The sequence below is a fragment of the Podarcis tiliguerta genome, assembly GCF_965153285.1.
Source record: "Podarcis tiliguerta genome assembly, chromosome: 16".
Lineage (NCBI taxonomy): Eukaryota > Metazoa > Chordata > Lepidosauria > Squamata > Lacertidae > Podarcis > Podarcis tiliguerta.
This window is the reverse complement of record NC_139549.1, coordinates 5,399,654-5,412,433: the sequence shown is the minus strand read 5'-3', so window position 1 is coordinate 5,412,433 and position 12,780 is coordinate 5,399,654. Positions and strand designations below refer to the sequence as shown.

At 48.1% G+C, this 12,780-nt stretch overlaps 2 protein-coding genes across 4 annotated transcripts in view; both read right to left on the bottom strand.

Annotated features, from left to right (window-relative positions):
• The window catches only part of LOC310666130 (intelectin-like protein), an 814,635-nt gene that overhangs the window by 328,653 nt on the left and 473,202 nt on the right, over positions 1–12,780 (bottom strand). The window lies entirely within an intron of this gene.
• The window catches only part of OTUD7B (OTU deubiquitinase 7B), a 50,217-nt gene that overhangs the window by 18,030 nt on the left and 19,407 nt on the right, over positions 1–12,780 (bottom strand). The gene's annotated exons all lie outside the window — the stretch shown is intronic.

Below are 12,780 nucleotides of genomic sequence, written 5' to 3'. Positions count from 1 at the left end.
CATCCAGACCAACCTCCTGCAACGCACTCAGGAAAGGAAAAGGACACCCCACACAACATAAACATGTGTCCAAATGAAATGAGGAAGCGCAACAGGTCAGTGCTGGAAACAAACAAATAAATGGGCTGTTACAAGCATATAGATGTCACGTTTAGCAAAACCCTAGCCAACAGTTATGACACAGAATCGTAGAATTGGAAGGGACCCCAGGGGTCTCCTAGACCAAGCATCCCTGACAGATGGACCATCCAAACTGTTTAAAAACCTCCCATGCAGGAGAGTCCACCATCTTCCGAGGTGTCATCCATTCCACTGGCCCACAGCTCTTCCCCGCAGAAAGATCTCCCTGGCACTTCATCGGAATCTTCATTCTTGTAATGTGCTACAATGAATCCTTGGCCGCCACACTGCTCAAAATGAAGGGCAGGGTCTCCAGCGGGCAGCCAGGCCCCCACCCCAAATCCAGCCAAAGGTCCATTGGCAAGGCTTTCATCCGCCCTCTGCACGAGCCTCCCCCCACCCCAGCCCCACAGAAAGTGAAGGCAGAATGGGCTCTCCCGCTACCAAAGGGGTCTTGGGTCCCAGCACATGCCCCATCCGGGAGAGGGAGGGGGTTTAGACCCAGGGCTCCCTAAGTGGGGAGTACCTCACCGGGGGGGGGGGGCGGTGGGATTCCCAGAGGGAGCATTAAGCGTCAAGGGGGCAGCAGGGCAGCATAAATGACCACCCAACTATCGGCAAAGCTGGAATCCCTGGCTCAATTTCATCAGTTTTGTGGAACTAATTAAACTAAATAGTTTTAACTGGATTTTGAATGCAATGTCTAGTTCTGAATTTCATCGCGTTACAGTGGTAGCTCAGGTTAAGTACTAAATTCGTCCCAGAGGTCCGTTCTTAACCTGAAACTGTTCTTAACCTGAAGCACCACTTTAGCTAATGGGGCCTCCTGCTGCCGCCACGCCACCGGAGCACAATTTCCGTTCTCATCCTGAAGCAAAGTTCTTAACCCAAGGTACTATTTCTGGGTTAGCAGAGTCTGTAACCTGAAGCGTATGTAACCTGAAGCTTATGTAACCTGAGGTACCACTGTATTCTTTTTCTTAGCGGGTCATGCAAACCACTCTTCTGGATAATGCTTTTTATACAGGATAAGTTGATGGAACCAAGAGGACAGTGGTCCCTCCCATAAAAGTTTGGGTACCACTTGTGCAAAGGGTGATAAGCAACGTGGGGTGGTAACGGCAACCTTCTGGTCGGCTGGAGCCAGCCTCGCCACCCTAATACTGTTGGGCTTCAGGCTCCTGCCAGCTGGCTAGTTAAGGACGACAGGGCGGGGGCTGGAGAGTCCAGCAACATCTGGGAAACCGCAGGCTGCCCACAGCAGTCGCAAAAGCAGAGGTCTTCAGGCAGCTGCTGCAAAGCAGCAGTTGCAAATTAGCACTCTTGTCTGTTTGTTTGCTTGTTTGCTTGTCTGTTTGGCAGAAACAGAGGCTGGGCAGCCTTGAACTCTGGTTTCCCCCGTGTGGGGAGAAGGCGGTCAGGATTATCTGAAGGCTCTCCAGAAAACCAGCTCCAGGAGAAGCCAATTCAAACAAGGGAGAGGGAGCGCTCCAGACACACCCAGGGAGGACGGATGCCGCATCGCCACTCTTGTTTTCCCAGAAAAGCAAAACTATAAATTATGTGGCAAAAATGGTCTGCGGAGCCTGCAGATGGCAGCTCCCCAAGTGTTTCCACAGCTGCCGCCACTCAGATCTTTCCAGCAAACGCCTTTGGGGACGGGGGTTGCAAGGCAGGAAAGGCGAGCCATGGAATCGTAAACTTGTAGAGTTGGAAGGAACCACCAGGGCCATGCAGTCCCACCCCAGGCAATGCAGGAATCTCATATTCAGGCTTCTCTATGGCGGCCTGCAAGAAGATCCAACCTCTCCATTCTGAAGGAAATCAGCCCTGAGTGCTCACTGGAAGGACAGATCCTGAAGCTGAGGCTCCAATACTTTGGCCACCTCATGAGAAGAGAAGACTCCCTGGAAAAGACCCTGATGTTGGGAAAGATGGAGGGCACAAGGAGAAGGGGACAGCGGAGGACGAGATGGTTGGACAGTGTTCTCGAAGCTACCAGCATGAGTTTTACCAAACTGCGGAAGGCAGTGGAAGACAGGAGTGCCTGGCGTGCTCTGGTCCAGGGGGTCAGGAAGAGTCGGACACGAATAACGACTAAACAACAACAACAACAAAGGGACCCCTGACCATTAGGTCCAGTCGTGACAGACTCTGGGGTTTTGAGCTCATCTTGTTTTATTGGCTGAGGGAGCCGGCGTACAGCTTCCGAGTCATGTCGCCAGCATGACTAAGCTGCTTCTGGTGAACCAGAGCAGTGCATGGAAATGCCGTTTACCTTCCCGCCAAAGCGGTACCTATTTATCTACTTGCCCTTTGACATGCTTTTGAACTGCTAGGTTGGCAGGAGCAGGGACCGAGCAACGGGAGCTCAGCCCATCGCGGGGATTAAAACCGCCGACCTTCTGTAGGCTGAATGCTGAAGAATTGGTGCTTTTGAATTCTGGTGCTGGAGGAGACTCTTGAGAGTCCCATGGACTGCAAGAAGATCCAACCTCTCCATTCTGAAGGAAATCAACCCTGAGTGCTCACTGGAAGGACAGATCCTGAAGCTGAGGCTCCAAGACTTTGGCTGCCACCTCGTGAGAAGAGAAGATTCCCTGGAAAAGACCCTGATGTTGGGAAAGATGGAGGGCACAAGGAGAAGGGGACGACAGAGGACGAGATGGTTGGACAGTGTTCTCGAAGCTACCAGCATGAGTTTGACCAAACTGCGGGAGCCAGTGGAAGACAGGAGTGCCTGGCGTGCTCTGGTCCAGGGGGTCAGGAAGAGTCGAACACGACTAAACAACTAAACAACAACAACATGGCGGCCCCTAAATTGTGGGACTCCCTCCCAAGAGAAGTGCGCCTGACCCTTTCTTTATACAGCTTTCGGCAAATGGTGAAGACGAACCTCCTCTTCCCTTCTTGGTAACCTTTTTCTTCTTTTTTAAAATTTCATTTTATAACGTACCGAGAACAGAGATGTCGGGTGAAAATGAAAAGACAAAAAACAAAATTATCAAATGGGCAGGTAGAATGAGTACAGTTGCACATGGGTTAAAATAACAAAGAAAAGGGGAGATTAAAACAAAAGATCAGAATCTGTTTATGTATGCCACAGCCGCCGCAAGAACCCTACCGGCCCCAAAATGGAAAACACAAGATATACCAACCATCCAGGAGATGAAGATGACAGAATTTGCAGAACTTGCCAAATTGACAGGACGGATCCGGGACCAAGAGGACCAGAGATACAAGAACAATTGGAGTAAATTTATTGAATACTTAAGGGAGAACTGTAAAAACTTAAAGACACTAGCAAGACTGGAATAATACCTTCAATGTAAAATAGTAGAGATATAAGAATAATATACATGATAAGAATGTGATAAATATACTGTAGGGAGGGAGGGAAGTCAAGACTCGGCAGAGTCAAAGGGAATATATTGTGATAATAAGAATTGTTGGGAAAAGAATATTTAAAATAAATAACCAAAATTTACTTGGAAAAAAAAATAACAAAAGAATACCAGCGTTCTCGGATTATGAAGTCTAGTTCCAGATTTGCCAAGTTCATGTCATGAAAATGATAGCTTTGCTTTATTTGTAATAAAAAAATGCCAAATCCATTATTATTATTATTATTATTATTGCATTTAATTGTACTCCACCATTTTCCCTGATGGGACTCAAGGAGACTTACAGATAAAAACAAGAATATAGAAAAATTGACCATTAAAATACAAGTAAACAAGGATAGAATTAAAACTATATAAACTCTGCTTAATCCATACAAATAATTATGAGACTTCTGGGTTCACCTCGGCAAGAAGGAAGGGAGCCACTGTAAAAGAGTGCCTCCAAGTCCCATCCCACCAGGCGGCCCAGAAGGATACCATGGTTGATGGTATCGAAATCCGCCAAGAGGTCCAGCAGAAAGGAGACACCTTCCTCCTGTCCAGTTCCCAACATAAGTCACCCACCAAGGTGACCAAAGCCATTTCTGTCCCACAGCCAGGCCTGAAGCCGGATGGACACGGGTCTCGAGAATCTTTCTCCTCCAGAAAGCACTGGAGCCGAGATGCCACCACACATTTTAATTCCTTCCCTCGAAATGGATGTTGGAAACTGGCTGATAACTATCCAATACGGTGAGATTCAGGAAGGGCTTTTTCAACAGAAGTTTTTTAACTGCCTCCTTTAGGTGCCCTGGAATCCTTTCTTGTTCTAAGGAGGCACCTTCGCCCCCTCTGCCAGCCCTCCGCTCGCCCTTTGTTTTTTGCTTTTTTAAACATAATTTATAATTTATTTAACATAATTCTTACAAAATATAAGCAAAATATTGCAAATACATATATACATACGGTCATCTCCAGGCTTGACTAGTGTAATTTGCTCTACGCAGGGCTGCCCTTGAAGCTGTCCCAGAAACTCCAGCGGGTACAGAATGCTGCAGCGAGGCTCCTCACGGGGTCTCTGCCATGGGAGCATATTCACCCAGTGCTTTTCAAGCTACACTGGCTCCCGGTGTAGTACAGGGTCAGATTTAAGGTGCTGCTTTTGACCTTTAAAGCCCTTCACGGCCTAGGACCCTCGTACCTACGGGACCGCCTCTCCTGGTATGCCCCACGGAGAGCCTCAAGGTCCATAAATAACAACACCCTAGTGGTCCCAGGCCCTAAGGAAGTTAGATTGGCTTCAACCAGAGCCAGGGCCTTTTCAACTCTGGCTCCGGCCTGGTGGAACGCTCTGCCTCATGAGACCAGGGCCCTGCAGGATCTGATTTCTTTCCGCAGGGCCTGTAAGACAGAGTTGTTCCGCCTGGCCTTTGGCTTGGAGCCAATTTGATTCCCTCCCTCTCTTTCTTTTTTCCTTTCCTTCTCCTCCTGCGATGAGGCTACATTTTAATATTTTAATGTTCCATTATTTTAATGTTGTATTTTACTTTTGTTTTTAAGTTGTAATCATTCATCTTGTTTTTATTATTGCTTGTAAGCCGCTCTGAGCCCGGCCTTGGCTGGGGAGGGTGGGGTATAAATAAAAAATTATTATTATTATTATTATTATTATTATTATTATTATTATTATTATTATATTTCAGATAAGCACACATATAAAAAAGAACAAAAGAGAAAAAAGCAAGAAAAGAAAAAATAAAGAGAAAAAGAAGAAGAAAAGTTGGAAGAATTTCTTCCAAATTTATTCTACAAATATATCAATAATAAAATTCATTGAATCATAGAATCATAGAGTTGGAAGAGACCACAAGGGCCATCGAGTCCAACCCCCTGCCAAGCAGGAAACACCATCAGAGCACTCCTGACATATGGTTGTCAAGCCTCTGCTTAAAGACCTCCAAAGAAGGAGACTCCACCACACTCCTTGGCAGCAAATTCCACTGTTGAACAGCTCTTACTGACCGACTTCCATCGCTTACACTGCGCTTCCTAAATACATTTTAAGCAAGATTGTATCTGTTATTCCGTATTTTCCCCATACAATCTCACACGAATATTCTAATCAATAAGTTTTCTACTGGATGAGCCAGTAAGGGAAAGGATCAAGCGCACATGTGGCGGCTCTCACATTTCCCAAGGATCCTGCCCACATCCTCGGGTGGCACAAATTGGAAAGCATCCATTAACACAGGACAAGCAAGAGGCCAAAGTTACACCCACCGGACCTGTATCAACTGCGGCGTCCAAGTCAGAGCAATTTTGCCAACAAAGTGTCTGGAGGTTCTAGCCGTTATCAAAATCCCAAATTATGTTCCATTTTCTCCATTATACCTCTTTTCCAGAGGGAATCCTACCCAGTAAGATCACAGAATCATTGGGTTGGAAGGAACCCTGAGGATCTCCTGGCCAAACCCCCTGCAACGCAGGAATACACAGCAGTCGCAACCTCGGCGTTATCAACACCACACTCTAACCAACTGAGCAATCCAATAATTTGAACTTCACTTTCAACGTTAAGTCAGGGTGGATTTGATTTAAATCAAATCTGTTGAAATCACGATTTAAATCACTAGTCAGTAAGACTTGGTTTAAATCTTTTTTATTATTATTTTACAGAAAGACTCATTCTCGCTGGTGTAATCTTAATATCTACAACCGAGGCATGACGATACTGAGCCAGTTGGACCTCAATGGTCTGACTTCGAATATGGAACCTTTCTATGCTAATGAATACTGTAATTTTTAAATAATCCTATTAATTCAGCACTTTATTCAGAAACATGAGGACTAGAACCTTGACTTGACTTTTAGGGGTAGCTCAGGGAAGACGCTTCTGCTTTGCATGCAGAAAGCCCCAGTTTCAATCCCCGACAGAATCTCTAAGCAAGGTCTTGAATGTGCCCTGCCTGAATTCCTGGAGAGCTGCGGCTGCCAGTCAGTGTAGGCAATATTGCACTAGATGGACTGAGGGTCTGTCTCACTAGGAGGCAGCTTCTTGTGTCACAACATGACTTGGCCGAAATGGTTTCAGCCAAGGTTCTCCTGCTTATGCCCCAGGGGGAATCTGCTTGCCTTAAGCGGCCAAGGCAACATGACAGCATCGTTGGTAAAGATAGCCCTGTCACTCACAATCAGCGGAATGCAAACAAAGCTCTCCCAGTGACTCAGCAGGGCACAAGGAGGGTGCAAACCACAAGCTCGATGCCAGCAAGCGCAGCCCGGAAGCAAAGAAAATCCACTCGGACACGCACATTGCTCGGCCATGTCCTAGCTGCAGGTCTCTTGTCCGAACGAGTGGTGAGCTACCAGTGGCAGGCTTTTATTGAGCCATGCTAACAGGCTGGTAGGTATTTTTGCAAGATGCTATATACACCTGTGGTTCCCAAACCTTTTCAAGCCATCACTCCCTTGCAGAGCATTTTGAACCAGGATGGTGGTGGACGTCTCCACCATCTGGAGATGCACGCTTAGAGATCCTTGGATCTTGACTGTTTTTGCACATCAGCAACACATCCTGTAGAATTCAGTCCGCTATATTTTATCTTGGACTGCAAGAAGATCAAACCTCTCCATTCTTAAGGAAATCAGCACTGAGTGCTCACTGGAAGGACAGATCCTGAAGCTGAGGCTCCAATACTTTGGCCACCTCATGAGAAGAGAAGACTCCCTGGAAAAGACCCTGATGCTGGGAAAGATGGAGGGCACAAGGAGAAGGGGACGACAGAGGACGAGATGGTGGGACAGTGTCCTCACAGCTACCAGCATGAGTCTGACCAAACTGCGGGAGGCAGTGGAAGACAGGAGTGCCTGGCGTGCTCTGGTCCAGGGGGTCACAAAGAGTCGGACACAACTAAACAACAACAATATTTTATCTGCACAATCAGAATGAATTTCAGGAACCAAAAAGTTGCATTGAAAAATACGACTTTCGAGCCATCTGGCCCCCAAATGGCAACTAGGCCTTCCGTTTTGGCGACTGCAACCCTGGTTTAAGGAGCCATTTGGCCCCTGGCTTATATATCTGAGTTTCTAACACTGCTGCCTCGGTTCCTTAAACTCGCCCCCAATGCCCACTACCCTGTGAAAAGCATTATTCAGAATACGACCCACCAAGGAAGTTAGTAACAATAAAATTCAGAGTAGTAATGATCAATTGCACATTTATTCAATATCCAATTAAAAATATTTAACTAATTGAAGAAAATGGACGAGCTTCCTAGAGAATCACACACAAACACCAAAGAGAGTAGTGCCACACACTTTGGGAATTCTTGCTATAAGTACCGTATTTTTTGCTCTATAAGACTCACTTTTTCCCTCCTAAAAAGTAAGGGGAAATGTGTGTACGTCTTATGGAGCAAATGCAGGCTGCGCAGCTATCCCAGAAGCCAGAACAGCAAGAGGGATTGCTTCTTTCACTGCACAGCGATCCCTCTTGCTGTTCTGGCTTCTGAGATTCAGAATATTTTTTTTTTCTTGTTTTCCTCCTCCAAAAACTAGGTGCGTCTTGTGGTCTGATGTGTCTTATAGAGCGAAAAATACGGTATATACTATATGGCTTGGGTCCCAAATTGTCTGAAGGACCGTATCTCCCTACACAAGCCTGCCTGGGCTTTGAGCAATTCTGCTTGAGAAGGAGCTTCCTGCTCCGTGTTTCTGGCCGAGTCTGTGTTCTGAGCACTTCTGCACAGAACTTCTGAGCACGCCGCCTCATCAGAAAGGATGTGTATGAAGCAGAGACTCCTCCAGAGACCCAACGAGTAGACGGAAAAGCCTACAGCACAGGGAACGACCGGATCAATCATGTCTGAGGAAGGGGACATGATCCGAGTCAGCCGATCGAGCAAATGGCATGTAGTGAGCCTATTTAATACCTAGCAGATGCGTTTGAAAGCTGGCGCAGCTTGATATTACGTCGGACCTTGAAAAGCATGTGTCAATTCCCTCCCCCCTCTCTGCATCCACACACATAGAGCCAGTGTGGCATAGTGGTTAGAGCAGGCATAGGCAAACTCCGGCCCTCCAGATGTTTGGGACTACAATTCCCACCACCCCTGACCACTGGTCCTATTAGCTAGGAGTGATGGGAATTGTAGTCCCAAACATCTGGAGGGGCGGAGTTTGCCTATGCCTGGGTTAGAGTGCTGGACTAGGGTCTGGGAGGTCAGGTTCGAATCTCCACTCAGCCATGGAGCTCATTCATGGCCTGGCCTACATTACAGGGTAGTTGTGAGGCTATAATTGGGGGGGGGGGACTATGTATGTCTCCTTGAGCTGCTTAGAGGAAAGAATTTGGGAAATAAATGCAGAAAACACACACAAAGCTGAAGTCACCGGGAGCCGAGAGGGCGGTCTCACAATTCAAATTCAACCCTGACTGAAGTTGGGTTGGGAAGTCTTCTTCCTCTGAGCATCAGTGCCAAACTCTGGCCCCCGTTTCCTCGCCAGTTCATCCAAGCATCCTACAGGAAACCTGTTCTGCTCTCTCTTCTCAAGAGTATAGAATCAAACTGTGGCCCTCCCTGCTGCTGCTTCTTAGGAGGACACACCAAGCTGTGGCTGCAGCGTCCTTGAAGGGGTGGGTGGATAAACCGATCCTGTAACCAGAAGACATATAATCCTGGGACTCTCCACCCGCAGTTTCCTCTCAATAGCCACAAGGGCTCGCAATCGTCTCTTTTAAAAAACGAAATCCTCAGCAATACTTCAGCTGCTTCCTCCAAAAGCCACATTCTGAAGTTTCTCCCTCGCTCACACACAATTCCCATCTGTACACACGATGAACCTTCAGCCTATCTCCTCCAAATCCATTATTTTAAACTCAACCATATGGCGGCCCAAGGACTCCAACCTTTCGAATTAATCTGCTCCAGACGACACTGGAGGCTTTCGAAAATGAGCACTGCAGCACATACCATAGGAAATTCAAGTTCAAGTCAAAATAGGTAGCCTCTGACGACACCAGAGGGGGGAGAACAGGAGAGAGAATTTGGGAAGCCAGCCTTCTGGAGGACTGGCCTCGAATCAATGGGAGGGTTGAGCCCGGCCTCTGAGAAAGGACCCAACCAATCCGCTTTATTTAGGGTGATCAAAGGCAGGGAGAAAAAGCACAAATAGGCACCAGTAATATTTCCTTGCCTTGACATGTGCTTGACTACTTCCTCGAAAAACCACAGCGTCATCTTGGGCTGACAAGACACAATCAGACATCAGTTAACTGTTGTGGAAAGATGTGCTCTTAATCGCCTACGAAGATCTGGCAGAATTAGAAAGTTTCCTGCAGGCATTGAGAAGTTGGCACAGAAGGCAACTGCTAAATATCTAGTGGCAGAGCGTTCCACAGGATTGGGCCAATAGTGCCAAAGGCTCGGATTCTTGTTGTTGCCAAATGTGCCTCACCGACTCGGGGAACGAGGGTCCAGGAAGTCACCAAGCTGGACCTAAATTGTTCGGGCCTTGCAAATTAATACAAGGACCTTGAACCTTGCACTATGGTAATTTCAAAAATTAGAAATTATGCAATGCTTTCAAAGCACCTCCTGTAGCTTCCTTACATTCCTTAGCATCACCCTTACATCATCCTTGACAGGTAGGCCAGAATTATCATCCCCAGGGCTCAATGCCAAGACCGAAACCAAGAGACTGTGTAGCCTGCCAAGGTTGACCTGATCAGTTTATGGCAGAAATGAGATTCGATTCAAGGTCGTAGTTTTAGCTTCCTTTTGGACCTGAAAATGACAGCCAGGTAAAACTGCCTCCACCAAGTCTTCATTATTACACCCCACGTTTCTCCTCCTCTCCTCTGTTCAAATTACAGTGGTACCTCAGGTTAAGAACTTAATTTGTTCTGGAGGTCCGTTCTTAACCTGAAGCTGTTCTTAACCTTAGGTACCACTTTAGCTAATGGGGCCTCCCGCTGCTGCCGCACGATTTCTCTTCTCATCCTGAAGCAAAGTTCTTAACCCGAGGTACTATTTCTCGGATAGCGGAGTCTATAACCTGAAGCGTCTGTAACCCGAGGTACCACTGTAGAGCCAAACAAACCAGGGATTCTTTAGCTACCATTTCTGCATTGCAGGGGGTTGGACTAGATCATGGGTCGGCAACCTAAGGTCCGCGGGCCAGATCAGGCCCAACTGCCTTCTAGATTCGGCCCATGGACTGGCCGGGAATTGCCATGTGGATCGCCAGCACTCGTTCTTTCCCTCTCCCTCACATGGCGGCGCTTTTCTCCTCAGAGACGGAGCAATCTTGTCCCACGATGGCGGGAGTTGGCTTACCCGCCTCAGCAGGGCAGCGCTGTGAAGGGGGCGCACGACACCGGCGGCTGCTGCGTTTTCCTCCTGCTCCTCCTCCCTCTCCCTCCATCTGCCAACCCTTCCTTCCTTCTCCGTGCCGCTTCCTCACACGCTTTCTTCGTTGCCGCCTCCCTCCCTCCTTTATTCCTCCCATGGCGTTCAGGTGGGTCGTTGCGGTGGCCGCGGCCACTGCTTGCAGGTTGGCGGGTGGCTCTGTCTTCTTCTCTGTGGTGCCTTTCAGGAAGCAGCAGCAGCAGGTAGTGGGTAAAAGCTCTGGTGACGCCCCGGTTCCCCTTCCTCTACCCACGGATCCTCCGCTGGGGCTGCTGCTTCTGTCTTCACCGGCTGACACAGCCTCCTACCCCGCCACAGCGCCTGCCTGGCTGGAGAAGCCCAACTGCAGCTTTTGGGACAACTGAGACAGGTAAAGCGAAGCATCTTCAGGCCTCTTTGGGGGCGGGCAAAAATCATTCATTCTTTTTTTCCTTCAAAATATAGTCCGGCCCCCCACAAGGTCTGAGGGACAGTGGACCAGCCCCCTGCTGAAAAAGTTTACCGACCCCTGGACTAGATGACCCTTGGGGTCCCTTGCAACTCTACAATTCTGTGTTTTCTGGGTTTTCCCAGCCACTCTGGGTGGCTTCCAACAGAATATTAAAATACAGTAGTCTGTTAAACATTAAAAGCTTCCCTAAAGAGGGCTGCCTTCAGATGTCTTCTAAAAGTCTGGTAGTTGTCACTTTCGACAAAATATCAAAATACAGTAATACATCAAACATTAAAAGCTTCCTTTCAGATGTCTTCTAAAAATCTGGTAGTTCTTCTCTTTGACATCTGGTGGGAGGGCATTCCACAGGGTGGGTGCCACCACCGAGAAGACCCTCTGCCTGGTTCCCTGTAACTTGGCTTCTCGCAGCGGGAGAACCTCCAGAAGGTCCTCGGCTGTAGCAAGTCAGAGGTGTCACGCGGTGCAGTCCGCTGGGGCTGTACCATGCCAGGATGCAAAAGGGGAGAGGTCACCTGCTCTGGCTTAATAGCTACAGGGTTTTCACTCTCCCAAACAGCCCCTTCCGCTTGCCCCCGTGGCACATCACCGAAGCAAATACGGCTCCAAGGCTGCATGCAGCAAGGCCTTCCCGCGTTCAGGCTCAGGAACTCACAGGCGCTCAAATTCACAGGTTGCAGACACCCTGCTTATAAATAGCTCCATTTAGTCAGGTCTTCAAGGTGCTTTGTCATATGGCGAGGGCGGGAGAAGCAGAATCCCTAGCTCACGGTGCCATCGTGTTTTGTCAAATACCTCATCAGGGCTAATTACACCAAGTCTCCTGGATTAACGAGGAATCAGCGAGGGTGTCCTGCGTCCATTTCTCTTTTTTAAGAGACAGGGACACTGAGGCAGCAGTGACGAGTCACTCCTCAGGCACGAGGCAGGGCCTAGCAAGTATGACTTAATGCAGCCGAGGCTGGAAAAAATATTTCTGGGATTACACGTAGATGATTGTTAACCTTCTGCAGGGGAAGGGCGGAAAGCTCAGCGGCTGAGCATGTGCTTTGAATACAGGAGGTCCCAAGTTCAATGTCCGGCGGCTGCAGGTGGGGCTGGGACTGTTCCCCGACCAAAAATCTGGAGCGCCAATCAGTGCAGAAAATACTGCGCTAAATGGATCAAGGGTGTGACATGGAATAAGGCAGGGACCTCTGTTCCTGTTTAAATCAGCCCTTTCTTCAGAACCATGAGGACTAGAATCTTAGTTCGTTTTTTAAAAAAGGGAGCAGTTGTATTTCAGTGGCAGAGGATGTGCTTTGCTCAAAGAGGGTCCTGGGTTCAGTTCCCAAGCACCTCCAGGCAGGGCTGAGAGTTGTGCCCCTGCTCGAAAGCCAGGAGAGCTGCTGCCAGTCAGTGCAGGCCATACTGA